This window comes from Notolabrus celidotus, chromosome 13, assembly GCF_009762535.1.
Source record: "Notolabrus celidotus isolate fNotCel1 chromosome 13, fNotCel1.pri, whole genome shotgun sequence".
NCBI classification, from domain to species: domain Eukaryota; kingdom Metazoa; phylum Chordata; class Actinopteri; order Labriformes; family Labridae; genus Notolabrus; species Notolabrus celidotus.
Genome location: NC_048284.1, coordinates 5,554,982 through 5,575,635, shown reverse-complemented (window position 1 = coordinate 5,575,635; position 20,654 = coordinate 5,554,982). Strand labels below are relative to the sequence as shown.

At 42.6% G+C, this 20,654-nt stretch overlaps 1 protein-coding gene across 1 annotated transcript in view; it reads left to right on the top strand.

The window, feature by feature from the left end:
* The window catches only part of LOC117823771 (exostosin-1), a 316,856-nt gene that overhangs the window by 74,098 nt on the left and 222,104 nt on the right, over positions 1 to 20,654 (top strand). The gene's annotated exons all lie outside the window — the stretch shown is intronic.

Sequence of the window (20,654 nt, the reverse complement as noted above, 5' to 3'; positions counted from 1 at the left end):
ACGGGCAGCTGAATTCTGGACCAGTTGGAGTTTATGGAGGGATTTGTGAGGGAGGCCGAAGACGAGAGAGTTGCAGTAGTCCAGACGGGAAGTGACAAGGCTGTGGACAAGGATGGCGGCTGTGTGGGGGGTGAGGGAGGGGCGAAGACGATTGATGTTACGAAGATGGAAGTAGGCAGTCCGAGTGATGTTATTGATGTGTGATTGAAAGGATAATGTGCTGTCAAGGATGACACCCAGACTCTTAACTCTCTTATTGAGAGTCTTACTAAAAAACTGAGGGTGAAGTTGGGTTTCTTTTATAGAAACAGACGCTGTTTTTCCTTTGTTGCGCGTAAAAAGCTCATTCTAGCAACCTTTGTATCTGTAATTGACTGTGGTGATGTTCTTTATATGCATGCTTCCTCGGCCTCTCTGAAAATGTTGGACTCTGTGTACCATGCTGCATTGCGGTTTGTTTCTGGTTTAGGTTTCTGCACACATCACTGTATCTTGTATGAGAAGGCTTGTCTTCCTTATACAACAGAAGAATGGAGCATTGGTATATCTTTCTTTATAAGGCCATACTCCAGGAGCTGCCGTCTTATTTACCAGTCCCTCCAGGATTTTGCGGGATTTTTTTGTGATTGTTGCGGCCCAAATAGCCTGAATTGGCGACAGCTTTTTGAAAAAATTGCGGTGAAAGTTGCAATTTTTTTTTGCTTTTTTCCACCAATAACATCTCAGGGACAAGTAAATACGCTAAATTACAGTTGTTTTTAGAAAACATTCTTGATTTGACCACTGACTGTATTTTGATTCTCTTGATTCACAGAAAAATGCCATGAAAGGACTATATTGCACATTTACGACGGTCCCTAAATGCACCTTGCAGCGACAGAGGCACAGACAGTCAGTTCACGGCACTCTGAAATGGATCTGCATCTTTGATGACTAGGAGTTGATCAAAACTTACTAAATGTGTCTGATGTTTCACCAAACTGGATTAAATCAAGCTGAAGATGGGAGCTTTTACGGCAATGGCTGCAACAACGTCAAACCTCAGATAGTAAACAGACGTCCCCCGGTTGTGTCTTTGTCACTAACGCACACCGGGGGTAAAAATCCTCAATGAAGATGAGACAGATGCATGGAGGTGAGGAGAGCTGGTTCATAAAGCACACCTGCTGCAGGTAGAGACCAAGCTAACACTGAGCCCCTCAGATAATAACTCTAGTATCTATAAATAACAACGTCGTCATCGTCACTTGTCCTGCCTGCTGTCCCCTCTTTTCACCCGTTCTCTGTGCGTGTTTTGCTGTTGAAAAGTGCCGATCAAGTGAGGACTTATGTTTATGTTACAAGGAAGTAAAATTGATGACGAAACCAATGACGTGCAGGGGCTGAGATTAATGTAATTGGTCAAATTTGCGCGAAAGTTGCGGTGATTGTATAAAATTGCAAGGCCGCGAAAAAATCGCGCCGATTGGTTGAATTTGCGTTGATAGTTGCGATCGCGAAATCGCAACTTCCTGGAGGGACTGATTTATGCTCCTTATTGACTCCTAAAGTTGTCAGTGGCTGTCATCTTCGGTCCCATGGACAAATTATTTTTGTCATTCCTCGGACTCGCTCTGTCTTTGGTAAAAGTGCTTTTAATGTCTTTGCTCTCTCTTCTTGGTTTGAGCTTCAAGGCCGCCTGAAACTGGACTGTTTAATTCGATTGGAGGATTTCAAAACTAGGATAAAGGATGATCTGATCAGCTTGTGCACATGTTTTAAAGCTTACACTGCTAATTTATAAATCAATGTAATAGTTACTTGCCACTTTTCTATTTGTGAAACTTTTTATGCAGCTGTCTTGGCCAGAGACTTTGTATCTCAATGGGATTATTCCTAGTAAAATAAAGGTTAAATTAAAAAAATAAAAAAAATGTCATGGATCAAAACGTCTAAATACTGCTTCAGACGGACAGTTTGAGTTGCATGCGTGTGTCAGCTGACCTCATGTAATTGGTATTTGGTATCAGGGTGTTGTGTTTAAGCTGTCAAACTGGCTGCTCAATCTCCACAGCTGCTGCCGGTTCGTTCACAGCCAGCATCTGTCTGTAAGCTTGCTTTCTTCATGGCTCCCTGTTGGGCCGCTGCATTGATTTTTATCCAGCTCTCTCTCCCTCAATGTTGGTCTTTAACTTCAGGAGGAAGAAAAACACACACGGCAAAAGGAGTCCAACAAATTATCACGCGTCAGTCACGATATACTGTTTTGCTGTGTCAGCGCTTTGCTGAATGGACCAAATAACTTCTCTGAAATCTATTTATTTCACCTTTTTTATTCTTAATCTGTTCCTGCTGCCATGACAAAGGTAGAATTTTAAACCACCGGCACTAGTGAGGAAAGTTTAGACGTGTTTTTTCTTATACCTTTTGTATTTTCAAGTAGCCATCTTTCTTTTCAGTCCCAGTCACACCAATGTGTTTGTGTTTGTGATGAGATTTATTCATTTTAATCAGGTATTTGCTGTGATAAATGTGCACTCTGGTGTCACATATATGTTTTCAATATTGAGTTAGCTAGCTGTCCTGACATTGCTAACATTCGGAGGGAATATCAATGAGCTCATATTGCCTTTGCTGCAACAACTCTTACACGGGACTTCCACCAGATCTGTGTCCGGTCCGTCTCCGATCCACTCTCTCGTCCGTCAACACCCACCGTTTGCGTTTTCAGAATGCAGCACGGAGCAGGACCTCCGGACAGCAAAAAAAGAAGTCTTGCGTATCTGATCCATTGCGTTCTAACCATAGACTGTATAAAATATGGACGTAGTATCCGTGACGTCACCCATCTGTTCCTAAGAGCTGTTTTGAAGCAAATCGACGGCAGCAGCCATATTGGTAATGCGGAACTCAACTAGGCAGAGTGTGACGTAGTGTGAGTCTCTTAGCCAATGGCTGTGTGTTCCCGACCAGGAGTCATGTCAGTCATGTCCTTATTTGGGCAAAACTCCTAATCTTAATATCTTCTGAACCGTCACGTTAGAAAAAAATTCACCCCCCTAAAGTGTGTGCCATTAGAGAGATTAGCGTTCTAGGGCCAAGCCGTTTTTTGAACCAGGCTGTAAACATGTTTATTAATGCTGCAAAGATCGTCTTTTTCCCATTCATATCTATGTGGTTTCTGGTGTTTCTGCAGCCAGCCTCAAGCGGATTTTCGATGTATTGCAGTTTATATCACTTCTGCATTGGCTTCATCGTTTGAGACTGGAGTTTGCCGCTTGGTTCTAACCTGCCATATCAGAGAAGGAGCGAGAGCACAACAGAGTGGATCCAGTGGGAGTTAACACATCATCATGCCGTGACAGATTGGAGACAGACCGGACATGGCTCTGGTGGAATTTGGCCGTTAGGCTGTTCTTGAAACCGCCTGCTACATACTACCTATGGATGTAGTACGCAGTACATACTGCATACTGCTTTTGAAGGTAGTCTGTAGTGTGACTGTTCTGTTGGATCTGTTTTGTAGTATGCTGGGTCAGGCGTCGCTAGAGATCCGGTTTCAGAAAACGGAAATAAACAATGGCCAAGCTGATAGCGAAACTTTAAGAAGTGATTTATATGGAATTGAATAATTTTCACAGACATGAACAGTGGCCAGTGGGATGGGTATCGACTATGTAATCACTGGAATTACAGCGTTTATTTCGCATTACTTCACTGTAAATGTACTGACTTTTAAACATCTGATACAACTCCAACACGGTAGGTTGCGGTAATGCAGCTAAAAACCAAATAGCGCTATGCATTGTGGGAAACAGTACGCAAGGGAGACTGGAGTAGCTCCATCCATATTCAATCAATAATTCTTTATTTGTATATCACCAAATCACAGCTAATGTTATCTGAAGACTCTTTACAAACAGAACAGGTCTAGACCGTACTCTATAAAGACCAAACATCAAAACAGAATAAGATCCAGTTCCATCTTACAGACAGGACTCAGTCTGATCTCATCTTAATCCACCATGAGCAGAGCACTTTGCAGCTTTTAGCAAGCTACAGTGGCAAGAACAAACTTCCTTTAACAGGCAGAAACCTCCAGCAGGACCAGACTCACATCTGCTGAGACCGAGTTCGGGTTGCAGTGAGGGATAGAGGAGATGAAGAGGGAGAGAGGATAGTGATGAGATGGATAGCAGTAGTAGTAGCAGCTGGAGTCTGTCACGTCTACATCCGCAGGCCTTCTATGGCAGAGATTCAGAGGAACCTACGAGACAAGGGAGCTGTGTGACTCCAGGAAGCTCTATGATTAGTAACTTAACCACTAATAACCACTTGTTCCAAACCTACTGCACAAAGTTAGCCGACTACATCATTTATGACGCAATGTGATGATGAAATAAATGATATAACAGGCGTCTGATGATTGCAGCTGAAATCTTTAGACCCAGTATCTCACATTTTGCCAACACAACAACTTTGACATGCATGCAGCTGCTGTTTGAGCACACTGACCCATCCATCCACCAGACTTTATATTTTTCTTATCAAAACCAGGCTGCTCTCTGTCTCTCTCTCTCCATCAACACTGCCTCCCTCTCTCTCTCTCTTTCTCTCGCTCTCTATCTCTGATGAGAAGCGACAGGCACAGAGACAGTGCAGAGACAGATAGGAGGAGACACGGTGAAGATGGCAGAACTGTGATGTGAGCCTATTACAGCTGCAGCGCTGTCAGCCCAGCATCTCCTTGCACCTCCTCCTGCCCTCCCCCCCTCCTCTTCATCCACCTCCAACGCTCGCTCTCCGACCACCTCTCACCTCCCTCTTCCTCCTCTTCTCCCCTTCATCTCCTTCCCTCTTTTCCCTCCCTGCATGCCACAGAGAGGCGGGGAGTTATAAAGAGTGTGCCGCTGCTGTCTGCGAGTATACCTGCTGGATCTGTTGTGAGTCATGTTCACCCGCCACAGGATGAAATATTACACGAGGAGAAGACTGGAATCAGGGCTGCTCAAATTAGCTTTATTGGATTAACAAGAGGAGTTCAGCAGAATTACATTTTTGTGTGCATGCAGATGAAATAGAACACAAATAGACGTTATAAATATTCATTTGAAGAAGCTGTTATATACAAGAAGAAGAAGAGAGGATGTCACTTGGTGGTGTCTAATCCAAAGTAGGAAGACAGGAATCACAAACAGGATTAGAAAGACTCGAGACTAATTAAATTAAAAGATTAATATCAAACAGTCTGCTGTGTTAATTTAGGTTCATCTTCGGTTAATAATCAGAAATGTTTATATGCTGTTCTATCTCTCATCTTATTCCCAGGTCATGTGAATCATCCTCCTCCAGTCATTGATATTTTTTATATGATTCTTCTTCTGTTGAAGTTTGCTTCTTGATGCTCCATAAGATGTCTATATAATTACCTTGTGGTTGATGTTGCCTGCATGGAAACAAGATACTCTGTTACTTTGGTCCTGAAAGAGCAATGCAAATTATCAAGATGCCAAAAAGTTCTTAAACCCCCTTCGACTAGGGATGTTTCAAAGCAACTCTTGCCCTTGTCATTAAAACTTTAATTTCATTCCTGACTAAGCAAGGGTGACCATACTTCCAGATTTGAGCAGGACCAATCTGTTTTCAAGCTCCATGTCCTGAGTCCTGACCAAGCGGCAGCCTCTGGTCTAAAAATATGAAGCCCATGCAGAAGTGTAATAAACTGGGGCGCTGGTGGCCTAGCGGTCTAAGCGCCCCACGTACAGAGGCTACAGTCCTCGTCGCAGGGGTCCCGGCAGGTCGACCATTTCCTGCGTGTCTTCCCCCGCTCTCTACTCCCCACATTTCCTGTCTCTCTTCAGCTGTCCTATCAAATAAAGGTAAAAAGGCCAAAAATATAACTTGAAAAAATATATATATAAAAAAAGAAGTGTTATAAACTGCAGTTCATTGAGTGTCCACTTGAGGCTGGCTGCAGAAACACCAGAAACCACATACACACCCATTCAAAGAAGACAATCTTTTTAGCAATAATAAACATGTTTACAGCCTGGTTCAAAAAACTGTTTAGGTCTGAATAGCTTATTTCTCTATCGGCACACACTGTACGGGGGGTGATTTTTTTAATAACGTGACAGTTCGGAAGATATAACGCCAAGTCTGCTCTGTCAGACAAATCCCCAGGCATGTACCTTTATTCCCCCAAAGAGCTGTGCTCTAGTCTGGAGACAGTAAGTTGGTAAGACAGTAACTGACCCTGTCTTGTCTATCCCCCCGTAGCTACAGCTGACATAGGAGAAGTTACTCTGCCCCTGACACTAAGACTGAAAGAATACAAGAGATAAGCATTCTTACATACATATATATAAGACTATGAAAATTCCACGACTATAAGGACATGACTGACTTGAATGACAGGCGGGAACACTGTAGCTATTAGTGAGGAGGCTTAAGGCCCAACCTCTTTACCTCACACAAGTTCGACAGAAGTTAGAGTTCAGCATTTCCAATATGGCACCCACCAATGATTGGCTTCAAAACAGCACTTCAGAAACAGATGGGTGACGCCACAGATACTACGTCCATTTATTATACAGCCTATGGTCCTGATAAATATCTATAAACACTAATGGCCACATTCCACCGGATCTGTGTCCGATCCGTCTCTGATCCATCACAGCAGATCAGATCTGGTAGGTTGCTATTCTAGTCAATGTGTTAACTTCCACTGGGTCCACTCTGTTGACTTCCGGCTGCAACATTCTTTCTGGAGCCGTGTACGCTGCTTTAGAGAGGAGAGGGACCACCAGTGCCCTGCCAGGAAGGTACATTCTGCACGTATTACAACAGCATGGCTCTGTAGTTGAAGAGTCCAGGTTCTAAACTGGCCTTCCTGCAGTCCAAATTTGTCCCCCATTAGAAACATTTGGTGCATCATGAAACAAAAAATACAACACAGTGGACCTTCAACTGTTGGGCAGCAGAAGTCCTATATCAGGCAAGATGTGGGCGACATTTCTCTTTCGAAACTCCAGAAGCTGGTCTCCACAGGAGGCAGGAGAGGATGTAAAAGGTCACACAGGTAGTCACCATGTGAAGTGTTGAATTTGATTAATGTCTTGGTATGAGTAAGATATTGAAGAACAGAGCCCAAACTTTGTGTAAGTTCAGAGTACCAAGCAACGATAAGAAAGGAACATGATGTCAAGCAGGAGAAAGTATACCGGATCTGTGCCCGATCCATTACAGCAGCGGAGTTAATAGGTTTCTATTCTAGTCAATGTGTTAACTTTCACTGGTTCCGCTCTGTTGGTTTCCTGCGTCTCTGATCCGGCAGGTCGGAGCCCTCCTTCGGATCAGATACGTAAGACCGCATCAATCTCAACAGAGCAGATGGAGCCGGACAGGAAGTCAGGTTTTACCAAAACAAAAATGAAAACATCCGGTTAATTTTCAGAATAAAACACTGTGTTATCACCAGATCGTATTTCACTTAACTACAACAACAAACCGTCATGATGAGCGGAGCCAGGCCTGGAGTCAACAGGTCAGAGGTTTTCAGAGGATCAGAAAGACAACATGGATGAGGAGAGGAGGAGGAGGAGAATCCTTGATTCAGTGATTACTGTGGGAAAACCTCGGTCACATCACTTCAGCTGTCCTGAGGTCCTGCTCCATGCTGCGTTATGAAAACGCAGACTGCAGCGGGTCAGAGATGGACCGGACATGGATCTGGTGGAAGTCCAATGTTAGGATCAAGCAGTACTTCTTGCACAGTGTCCTAATAGCATGCATGTGAGCGAGCATGTTATCACCAGATCGTATTTCACTTAACTACAACAACAAACCGTCATGATGAGCGGAGCCAGGCCTTGAGTCAACAGGTCAGAGGTTTTCAGAGGACCAGAAAGACAACATGCAAAGAAAGAACTTAAATTTCAAGAAGCATTACTTGTATTTTCATGTATCCAGGAATAGATTGATGCAGAATGTAGAGAGGGACAGGCTTTCAGCTTTGCAAACAGCTTCCCTGATCAATGCCACCAAGGCCAGAGCGTCACTGCTCTTGCAAAAAAGCGCAGGTTTCTATTTTTACCAAACAAACCTGAGCCATTAAACCAGATCCTTAAGCATCATCTCCTTTTAATGCAGTACTCTAGTGACCCATCTTCTCATTCCTCATCCTGCACTTGTTCATCCAGCATTATGCCCCATGCAGTGGACAGAGAGCACTCTCTCGTACTCTACTGTAGTACTTGTAATGCTCTAAACATCCCTCCATGCGCAGCTTGTCCTGCCACACTGTTGTGTTCAGGTAATGATGAATGATCACAAGGAATTCTGGGCAAAAATGGGCTGCTGGAGTTTACATGGCTGTTGCCTCTTCCTCCCGCCTCTCTCGGCTCTCTGAAGGTCTATTTTGGGAAGTTCACCTGAGTTATCTTATCAGCGTAATGGAAGAGCACTTAAGACAGCAGCAGGGACTCTCCTGGGGAGGAGAGCTGAAGGGAAATCTGTGAGTGCATGTCGAGCACAAAAGATTCGTGCCTCATAAAACAGGGTCAGTGTTTATAGCAGCAAGTGCTTTCTGGGAACGGGATGTTGTTGCTGTTAGTCTTAACAACGAACACTTTTATGGAGGGTCGTGTTCCAGAACTTGATTTGAAATTAAATGAAGTTTTTACGGCGCTGATGTTGCCGCCAAAAGTGGATAAATTAACCCTTTCACACGCCTGCTGAACCAAAAAACTGTCATGTGGAAAACGCTCTTCATCATGAATGCTATAAATGAGATCTTCACACATTGTTCTCTCCTCCTGCTGAACATCAACGACGACAGCTTGGACCTTTTTTTTTTTTATAACGTTCAGATGACATCTTCATCATTTCTCAGTATCAGTGATTGTGTCTCGAACCTCTCGCTTTGACGTACAGAGAGCTTGAAATAAACGTGTTGATCAGCTGTGATCACTCCGTCTGACAGTGTCAGTTACACTCTGTGTGCATATGAAGCACTGACAGGCTGACATGGTGCTAAACCATCAATTTGTAGTCGGAGGATAATGACATCAATGACTAGCTCTGGCTTTAGTGCAGCTCTGTTCATCCTCTTCTTGTGATAGCCTCAGTATCCAACTTTTAAAGCCTCAGTACGGGTACCTGGGCTTTTGTGTTGGCTTATACTCATGCTAGATCCCATACTAGTATTAAATAAACAACCTGAATCCTCAATGAGAGGATCAGACTGGGAATTATGTTTTGGCAGCATCAGGGTTTTCTAACTTTGTAAACCAACATGAAATAAATAGTATATGTATATTCAAACTGGCTGTTTGGTTAGTAAATCTTCAAAACTAACAGGAAATTACAATCCAACTGTAAACCTCTAAATGCAGCAGGGGATGAGTCAGGATTTAAAAGTCCTGTGTACAAAAAAAAAGCTGCATCAAATGAGAGAATAAAAGAAAATGTCAACATTTAGTGTTAACATTAACGCTTCACGTCAGGGTCTTGGCTCACCCTGTCGGGATTCTATTTCCCATAACTACCTGCTAACGATACATTATCTTGTGGAAAATGTTGGCGTTGTGTGTAAGCCACATGATGACATGTAAATGTGCATTGATTGATTGTCACGTAGAGACGAGACTAGAGCCTTTTGGAAATCTTAAGATGCAGATAGCAGAGAGAGAGAGTGAGGAGTCTTCAATATTCATCAGTGGCAAGTTTATTAGAGCCTCATAAACTCCCACATATACCGTACAACTACAGATTTGGTCTGGCGGTGCAGTTATAAGCACTCATTTCAATCAGGAGAGACACAATTTGAATATTAAAGATTATTTATTACAACTGAATGAATGATGAAACTTGACAGAAATCTTTGGCGTAAGGACTCTATGGGGATAATGTTGTGAGCGTAGGATGCATGAATTTGGCAGCTGAAGAAATCCCCCTAGAGTCCAGACACTGGTGGTGGTGGTTGATGAATTCTAGGAGTTGAAGACTTGCAGAGACCAGGTGGAGATGAGGAGGTGGAGGGGTGCGCACCATCAATGCAAGAGGAACTAGCTGGAGAGAGAGACGCATTTAAAAAGACAGCAGAAAGTTGATAGGCTGACGATAAGGGCGTGCCACTGAGCTATTGGATGACGCAGCTGCTGATTAACCAATGACAGCTCCGGAGCGTGCAGCTGAAAGCGGGTGAGCTATTGGATGGTGCAGCTGCTGATTAACCAATGACAGCTCCGGAGCGTGCAGCTGGAAGCGGGTGAGCTATTGGATGACGCAGCTGCTGATTAACCAATGACAGCTCTGGAGCGTGCAGCTGGAAGCGGGTGAGCTATTGGATGACGCAGCTGCTGATTAACCAATGACAGCTCCGGAGCGTGCAGCTGGAAGCGGGTGAGCTATTGGATGACGCAGCTGCTGATTAACCAATGACAGCTCCGGAGCGTGCAGCTGGAAGCGGGTGAGCTATTGGATGACGCAGCTGCTGATTAACCAATGACAGCTCTGGAGCGTGCAGCTGGAAACGGGTGAGCTATTGGATGACGCAGCTGCTGATTAACCAATGACAGCTCTGGAGCGTGCAGCTGGAAGCGGGTGAGCTATTGGATGACGCAGCTGCTGATTAACCAATGACAGCTCCAGAGCATGCAGCTGGAAGCGGGTGAGCTATTGAACGAGGGAGAGGAGAGTTAAACAACTGCTGTGATTGCTTTATAGTCTTCCTGTCTGAACTTTCGCTAGAGCTACATATATACCAGTAAGTAAAGGATAATGTATGGTTAGCAGGTAGTTATGTGAAATAGAACCCCTTTATGGTGGGATAGACCCCTCTGCTTTCGTGCCAGGGTCTTTTCTCACCCTGTCAGGATTCTATTTACCTTAACCACCTTCAAACCATCCATTGTCCTGGTTATTACCCTGCTACTAACTTAAAATACAAACACATTGGCAAAAAACATTGATTTAAAGTGATTTATGTTTACAATTTAAAAAAAAATTGTTATTCCAGGTTAGTTAGCATTCCATGTCGATGGATACTTATCTGCCTGTTGAGGTCGATTCAACATGAAACTGTCCTCATCCAGCTCTCCTTCTTCTCTGAGCGGTTCACACACTTATAGAAATAAACGAGGCAAATGTCACAACTTTGAACCCTGCTGCTATCATCACCACCGCTCATGGTTTAAGTTTCTTTGTAGAGATCGCTAACCTAAAGTTTCTCTCACCTGCTCCACTCGTGGATAATACTGCTGGACAGGATCAAATATGAAAATGTCTGTAGCCTGCTGGTTTAGCATGCTAACTGAAACAAACGTTTTGCCACATTTTTTCGATGCTAACGAAAGCTAACGGTTTTACCTCACCTTACGGTCTATGGTGTCAACAAGTAGAAGCTAAATGTGCCAGGACTCTTTTCTGTGGATTGATTTGACATGACGTGTGATCAGTTTGCCTCTAGTGTTGCTCATGTTAGTGAAAGTTAATAACCATTGTCAAGGGGTGATGACCAATCAGAATCAAGCAGAATCAGAATCCGCTGGAATAATAAAAACTGTCATATGCACCACAAGAATAAATCACTCGCTTCGTAGTGTAGGCCTCTGTAGAGTGAGAATGTGTCTGTTGATGAGGTGCTGCCTCTGATTGGCTCGTTCAAACAGAGTTGCTGCAACAAGATTGGACGAAGATTCAAACCTTTAGATCTCTGCAGGATTGAGATAGTGTGTGTTTGATATTTAGTTTGGAGTTTGATGGATATATTGCTCGACTTATGGTTACCTTGTAAATATTGTGCTGGATAAATCCACAGTAAACACTCAGCACTGAGTCATGTTTGTGTGGGCGTGAGTAGCCTTTTTGTTTCATCCTTGTTTCTCCTGTTCTGTTTGTTAGGAGCTCTGTGAGGTATGTGTCATTTGTTTTAGATTTTGTGAAGATTTGGGTTATTTAGACAACTTTTCTCGATTGTTTTGGTCTTTGCTCATCTCCCAAGTTCATCCAAACTGCTGCTTCAACTCTGTGCTCCTGGGTCTAGATTTCCCTGAGGCTGGGGACAGAACATGAGTAACAACTCTGACCCCCAAGCTTCATGCAGCAAGGTGGAAAGTGAGGCTGGGGGGCAATGAATCAGACACTTTTTACTTCTGTGGCACCAAATCATAACTCTCTCTCTCTTCATCTCCTCTATCCCTCTTTCCAACCCCAACACAGTCTCAGCAGATGTGTGTCTAACATGAGTCTGGTCCTGCTGGAGGTTTCTGCCTGTTAAAGGAAGTTTGTCCTTTCCGCTGTAACTTGCTAAATGCTGCAACATTTGGCAACAGGTGTCCACTTTGATTACCAATCCAACTTTTCCTTTAGTCTATGGAGGATCCATCGCATGTCTTGATTCATAGGGGGACTTAAAAAACTTGTAGGTTCCTCTAGATCTCTGCCGTACTATCCATCTCACCACTATCTTTCTCTTCATCTCCCCTATCCCTCTTTCCAACCCTAACTTTGTCTAAGCAGATGGCTGACTAACATGAGTCTGGTTCTGCTTAGTCTGGTCCCCACGACTTGCTTTAACTCTTCCTGTCCCATTAAAGTGGCAGACTCTTTTCCTCTGTTGTTCCCAACTGGTGGAATGAATTACCTAACTCCTTACGATCGGCAGTGTCCCTTTCTACTTTTAAGAGATGTCTTAAGACTCAACTGTTCAGGGAACACTTAAGCACTTAACCTGACCCTTATCCTCTTTTTCCTCAGGGGTAGAATGAATCAGAAGGTCTAAAACCCAGCTCTTATTGAATATTTAGCACTGAATATTGAATGCTGTTGAATGTTGAACGATATTGTTGACTTGAATTATTTTTTGTGATTAGCTGTGGCTACATTATCTTCAAAAACAAAAACAAAACAAAACTGGCACTTCTTCTGGCACTAGATTGCAGAAGCTGTGGCCAATCAACTTGAAGCACTTTGTCGCACTTACTAGGGTTTTCCCTCCAGTCTAAATTCTTGCTTGTGTTGTACGTTGCTTTGGACAAAAGCGTCTACTAAATGAAATTCGAGAATTGTAGAATTGTATAAACAATAGACCTCACTGGAGTCCCTGAACTCCCTTGTCTCGTAGGTTCCTCTGGATCTCTGCCATAGACTGCCTGCTGCTGTGGACATTCCAGACCCCAGCTGCCACAATTACTAATATCTCTCACCACTATCATCTCTCTCTCTCTCTCTTCATCTCCTCTATCCCTCTTTCCAACCCCAACACAGTTTCAGCAGATGTGTGTCTAGCATGAGTCTGGTCCTGCTGGAGGTTTCTGCCTGTTAAAGGAAGTTTGTCCTTGCCGCTGTAACTTGCTAAATGCTGCAACATTTGGCAACAGGTGTCCACTTTGACTACCAATCCAACTTTTCCTTTAGTCTGTGGAGGATCCATCGCATGTCTTGATTCATAGGGGGACTTAAAAAACTGGTAGGTTCCTCTAGATCTCTGCCGTACTATCCATCTCACCACTATCATCTCTCTTTCTCTCCATCTTACTCTATGCCTCTTTCCAACCCCATCACAGTCTCAGCAGATGTCTGTCTAACATGAGTCTGGTTCTGCTTAGTCTGGCTTCCATCACTAACTTTAACTCTTCCTGTCCCATTAAAGTTACTAACCATAGACCTTTCTGGAGTCCCTGAGCTCCCTTGTCTCGTAGGTTCCTCCTCTGGATCTCTGCCGTAGATGGCCTGCTGCTGTGGACGTGCCAGACTCCAGCTGCCACAACTACTATTATCCTTCTCTCCACTATCATCTCTCTTTCTCTTCATCTCCTCTATCCCTCTTTCCAACCCCAACATGGTCTCAACAGATGTGTGTCTAACATGAGTCTGGTCCTGCTGGAGGTTTCTGCCTGTTAAAGGAAGTTTGTCCTTGCCGCTGTAACTTGCTAAATGCTGCAACATTTGGCAATAGGTGTCCACTTTGACTACCAATCCAACTTTTCCTTTAGTCTGTGGAGGATCCATCGCATGTCTTGATTCATAGGGGGACTTAAAAAACTGGTAGGTTCCTCTAGATCTCTGCCGTACTATCCATCTCACCACTATCATCTCTCTTTCTCTCCATCTTACTCTATGCCTCTTTCCAACCCCATCACAGTCTCAGCAGATGTCTGTCTAACATGAGTCTGGTCCTGCTTAGTCTGGCTTCCATCACTAACTTTAACTCTCCCTGTCCTGTTAAAGTTATTAACCATAGACCTTTCTGGAGTCCCTGAGCTCCCTTGTCTTGTAGGTTCCTCTGAGTTGCTGCTGTAGACGGCTTGCTGCTACGGGCGTGCCGGATTCCAGCTGCTACAACTACTATCCATCTCACCACTATCATCCCTCTTCCTCTTTATCTCCTCTATCCCTCTTTCCAACCCCATCATGGTCTCAGCAGATGTGTGTCTAACATGAGTCTGGTCCTGCTGGAGGTTTCTACCTGTTAAAGGAAGTTTGTCCTTGCCACTGTAACTTGCTAAATGCTGCAAAGTGCTCTGCTCATGGTGAATTAAGATGAGATCAGACTGAGTCCTGTCTGTAAGATGGGACTGGATCTCATCCTGTCTTGATGTTGGGTCTTGTTTGTATGGTCTAGACCTGCTCTGTTTGGAAAGACTCTCTAGATAACATTTGTTGTGATTTGGCGCTTTATGAATAAAGATTGATTGATTGATTGATTAAAGTGTTAATTATCATGAAGAAACATCACAAACACTTGAAAGTTAATAACCATCCTCACTGATTGAAGCTCTGTGGCTGATTCTGCCCTCCTCGTTTGTTTGTTTGTGTTCCTGTTTGAACCTCTGCCTACCTGTTCTTTGAATTAACGTGCTGGGATCAGGCTATATTTCTCCCTCTGCACGGAAAAACACACTGATTAATGAGCAGGCGCTGCAGACCTGCAGGCCCATAATTCATGTTAATTCATAATTCATATTTCACCGAGAGGATTTTTTGTGGGAGCTTTGTGAATTCATATGAGGCTGATGTTTGCTCTCGGAGATGTTTACCGTTCATGCTCGATTGTGTAGCCATAAACACCGTGTCTATAAGTTTGTACAGTGAAACGTGGACGCGGCTGGAGTCACTCTGCCAGCGAGTGTTTTTCTCAGTCGCTGTGCTCGTCCTGCCGGAGCTGCCAACCCCAAACTTCAAGCAGCCATCCAGCGTTGGCTTAACTAGCATGGACAGTGTTTTCCCTCATTGAGAGCGAGCATTTCTCTCCCCTGCCTATTCTTCCTCCCTGACAGCCCGATTTATTGGCCTCAACAGCTGAGGGAAGGATTATGGAGGGATATAAATGAGAGGAAGCACACACAGAGGCCTGCTGGGACGTGAACCCAGTTAAAAAAAAAAGGGGGTGGGGGGATTGCCTTTGTTTTGCTGGCAGGATGCACGCTGCATTTTCACACAAAATGATTACACCCATGTAAAATTTAGCCTCATCTGCTCATGATCCCTCTCTCATTAAATGGTTTAAGAGCAGAAGAGAGCGTGATTGACTTGTCAAAGGAAGAAAGGTGTGAATCAGAACAATAATGCATCATATGGTGCGCTCTGTGTGTTTGCACTTATTGAAATGAGCGGTATGATTTCACTCCCAGCGTTGGTGTCGTCTAGTTTCAATGATTGCATTCTTAATCACTTCAGATTGCACAAATCTCACACAGCACTTGATTTATTGGATTCATAACTGAATAGCATTGACTCTGCCTCATAGCTCGTAGTCATTTGTTAGCAACTTGATTCTCTTGCTAATATAATGAACTTTTTCTTGTTTAGCCAACAGACTGAACTGATGGAAGCCTCTGCAATAAATGAAGTGAGTGTAAATTATAAGGCTCATGCACGGGGCTGAAGTTAGAAAGAGTTTTGAGGATGTTAGGGCTTCACAGCTTCAGCTCAACAAGATAAGTTTTATTGCTGCAGTTAGAGAGAGCACATTGGCTCTGTTCATTTGGAGTTAATGAGAAGTTATGAGGCCTCCGAGGATTTCTGTTAGGCAGTAATAAGAACTCCTTTACCTCTATGTAGTAAAAAAAAAGGAGTGCAGATATTCTGTGTTACAAATAAACCTGCATTTAATCTTAAGAATTAAAGTATTAGAGTCTAAAAATGTCTGAAGTAGGAAGAATACTCATATTTTAGCCTCTATTTTCTTCATATGCTCCCTCCTGGTGAAATAATAAGCCATCAGAATGTCAATTATCATCTTTACGCTGATGACACTGAATTATAAATCTCTGTTACACCTAACCAAAGTGCATTAAGTTTCTTTTTAATTGCCTTAATTAACTTATAGATGAGTAAAAACAAACAAGCTACAGAACAACATTCTTCTTGTTGGACTAAAGGAGGGTGGCAAAGACTTGAAGCTGCTTTTGCTAGCCTCTCCACAGAAATGTAAACTTGTGTAATGGATTTGGGGATTTTAGTCAGGACCAGGGGCGTCGTAGTGGGGGGAAAAGTGGGACTGACTACTTAGGGCCCAAGTGGGGAGGGGGGCCTTTAGTCGGCCTGAAATAAAATGTGTTTTCTACTACGCCTTTCTTTTCTTTTGTTATAGCTGCAATAAGATAACTAAAATTGTCTGAATAAATAAACAAACATTCAGAATTCCTTTCTGGAATTTCTTTCCAGCTCTGTGAGATGCGTGCCTCATGCCTAAAGTGGGGAATTGTCATATTTTCAGAGCATCAAGTGTGGCTGAATCTGATTGAAAGTAGGTTTTTAGAGTTTTATTTGACTTCATGAGGTCAGATTATACTAAATAATGCCCCCTTGTTGTTATTCAAAAAGTCACTTTGCTTCAAATAATCTTGTTTAAAGAGATGGACAGTCTGAAGGTCAATGTTGTGCAGTTACATTTGGAGAAATTGTAAAAAATGTATATATATATATTGATATGGAGCTTAGATTTGAGTCAGTTAACAAGGATGGTTTTAATCATATATTTTTCTTTAATGCAAATAAACCAGTATTATAGCAGCAATGTTATATTTTGTAGGGTTGGCTGTGGTGATGGGGCCCACTGAGATATCTAATCAGGGGGCCCAGAATTCCTGGCGATGCCCCTGTTCAGGACCACTTCCATAAATAAATAATTACTTGCATGCAATAAGTTATATTTAATGGTATGTATCTGTTCTGGGCAGTGGTGGACAGTAACAAAGTAAATTTACCTGAGTACTGTACTTAAGTACATTTTTTGAGTATTTGTACTTTACTTGAGTATTATTTTTTACAATGTTACAATGTTACAATGTCATTTAGCAGACGCTTTTATCCAAAGCGACGTACATACGAGAACAAGAACAACACAAGCAAAGATCTAGACAAGAGGAAACAAGATCAGTAAAAGTAACAAAGTGCTTCAAGTCAATTTGGGTGCAGGTACTGCCAAGCAGTGTGAAGGCAATGCACAAAAATAAGTAAGGAATTTTATTTATTTTTATTTTTATTTTTATTTTTTCGAAATAAGATACATCTACAATGAAGCAACCGACCAATTTAAGACCTTCTATTATCATCATCAACAATTAACATCACCACAATAATGACCAAAGTACCAAGTGCTGGGTCACTCAAGAGCTGAACACAGATTCCCAGAGTAGAGCAGGACAGTGTGAGTCAACTGTAGCTGGAAGACATGATCTGCCACTGGGGACAACAGTGGAGAACAGTCTAGCTAAGTGCATAGTGCTTCCTAAAGAGCTGGGTCTTTAGCTGTCTTTTGAAAGTAGAGAGGGACTCTGCAGATCGAATGAGTTGGCCAATTCATTCCACCATTTAGGGGCAACAGAAGAGAAGAGTCGAGCTAGTGATTTTGAGGCCTTGTGTGCTGGAAGCACTAGGCGCTTTTCAGAGGCTGAGCGTAGCGGGCGAGAAGGGCAGTAGACCTGGATGAGGGGTTCCAGGTAAACTGGAGCAGTTTTGGTTACTGCTTTGGGGAACTTATTACTTTTACTCCATTTAAAGACAAATATCATACTTTTGACTCCAGTCCATTTCTATCAATGCTCTAGTTACTCACTACTTTAGCTTTGAAGTCAGCTAAGGAGTTTTCTTTTCTGAAATCAGATCCTAAAGACCGTAAACTGTTTGTGTACTTGTGTTTGGTTTGTGTCAGTGGTGTAGCCGTACCTCGGTTGAGTGTAGATCAAACGTTCTACAGATCAGTCCGTTTATTTATGTCGTGCTGATGATGGCTAGGACTGAGAAGGATGAACCAGGTACCTGAGCACCACAGCCATATTTTAAACCCATGTTTAAGGTTTTGAAATAAAGAATGATTGGTATTGTTGTAAATCTCTGATCTGTTTACCACACAAACTTCATCACAGCCTACAAAACATCACCATCTAACGTGAGAAAGCATGTGGAGGTCTGTAACACACTGGTTTGATTCCAGATGAACTTTCTAAACTTGTCTATTTATATTTCATGGTAGACTTTTTAGATATGAAATCATGTTCCCTAGATAAACAGAATGTAGCAGAATGTACACTCATGCATTCTTGACTGCATTCATGCTTTGTGAAAATACGTTTTGGAGATATTTTAAAAAGTACTTTGAAAACTTCAGTATTTGTAAAAGCAAGTACTCCAGGACTTTTACTCAAGCCATAATTTGACGAATCAACTTGCACTTGTATTGGAGTAATGTTTGACCAGGAGGATCTATACTCGACCACCAGTGGTTCTGGGATCCCCCTGCCCTTCCATGTGCTTATGTGGAATGCCAAAGCCTGAGGCGGGGAGAGCAATATTCCCCTTTCTTTTGTGTGCTTGCATGAAAAGCCAAGGCAGGGAGAGCAGCAGCAAAGTGCATTTTGTAATACCATCATAACCATCATAACCAGTTTAAAAATGAATTGTTGTTTTTGTAATCTCAGGGGGGAATTCACTTAAACTCTCACAGAACCACTCGACCTGAGAACGCAGGAGAGAAACAAAACTTCAGACCTGAGAGATTCAGTTAGAAGCTGCAGAACTGAGAACCGAACACACTGTGACTTTCAGAAAAGTCTCTTTGTGGTCTTGTGTGCAGACGTTCACACATCAATTATGCATCCAGAGTTTTACCTGATGTTCTTTTGTGTAGTGGTTGAATTTTGCACACTGAATCAGAAAGTCTGATCATAACTTATTTGTACAATCCGTCTATAAAGTAACTTAAGATTTCATAATGTGGTGCAGACAGAGAAGATGTTTCAGTGAAGTAATAAAAAGCAGACAATGACACCATTCTGAAGAGAAGAGCTGAGGAAGATGAAGGAGAAGTTGCCTTCACTCACTGCTGCTGCCTGCGGGCGTCGTCTTAGAGTCTGCTGGCCAGTATTTGCCGTCATGTTGCTGCCATCTGTGTTCTGTTTGCGTTGGCATTAATCGTGAATTAATTTCTTGTAGAGGCTTATTTGTCTTTGCTGGTTAATTTCCCATGAACAGTGTGATGCTCTCATGCTGTTTGTTTACAAAGTGGAGTGCAATGAATAATCATGTTCTAGTATCGTTGGTGATATTCAGTCTAAGTCTGTCCTGGTTTGTTGGAGATGAGGTCTCCAAGTGAGGGACCCATATACACGAAAATGCATGCACTTGCATGTATTGTAGAGTTTGCTGTAGGGGTGAGCCCGACTGAGGATTTGCTTAGTCAGATCTGATTCGTCAGATTTTGCCTGTAGTCGACAAATTAATTTTTTTTTTCCTCATTGACCCCTAGTCTACATTATTGTGACTGTTTGACAATAATATAACCCATAGACTGTATAAATAATGTACATAGTATCTGTGACGTCACCCATCTGTGCCTGAGCGCTGTTTTGAACCCAAACGTCGGCGGCAGCCATATTGGAAATGCTGAACTCATCCAAAAGAGTGTGACGTAAACTCAACTCAACTCAACTTTATTTATAAAGCACTTTAAAACAACCACGGCCGGAACAGAGTGCTGTACATAAATAGACAAACAACTCAGGCATAAAACAATTAAAACACAGGATAATAAAACAATAAAAACAATAAAACAATAAATAAAAACAAACCATAAAACACTAAAACAGGAGCAGAGTCTCATGCAGGGTTGAAAGCCAATGAATAAAAATGGGTTTTAAGATGAGTTTTAAAAATGGACATTGAGGAGGCTTGTCTAATGTGGAGGGGAAGCTCATTCCATAATTTGGGAGCAGCAACAGAAACAGAAAGAGGCGGGGTTTGAGCCTCCTAGCCAACAGCTATGTGTTCCCGCCTGTCTATCAAGTCAGTCATGTCCTTATTTGGGCAAAAACTTGTAATCTTAATATCTTCTTACCCGTCGCATTAGAAAAAAATTCACCCCCTACAGTGTGTAAACATGTTTATTTCTGCTGCAAAGATCGTCTTCTTTGAATGGGTGTGTATGTGGTTTCCTGTGTTTCTGCAGCCAGCCTCTAGAGGACACTCAATGAATTGCAGTTATAGGATGCCTTTATTGTCATTGCGTGACTTGCATACAATGAAATTGGGAGCGCAGCTCTGTTGGTGCCTGCATACATATGTACATAAAACAACAATAGCAGCAAGAGCAACAGTGTTCTGATAATAAAACCTTTTTTTTTTAATAAGAAATGACTGTAAAAATAAATAGTATTAAGTTATAGAGTATT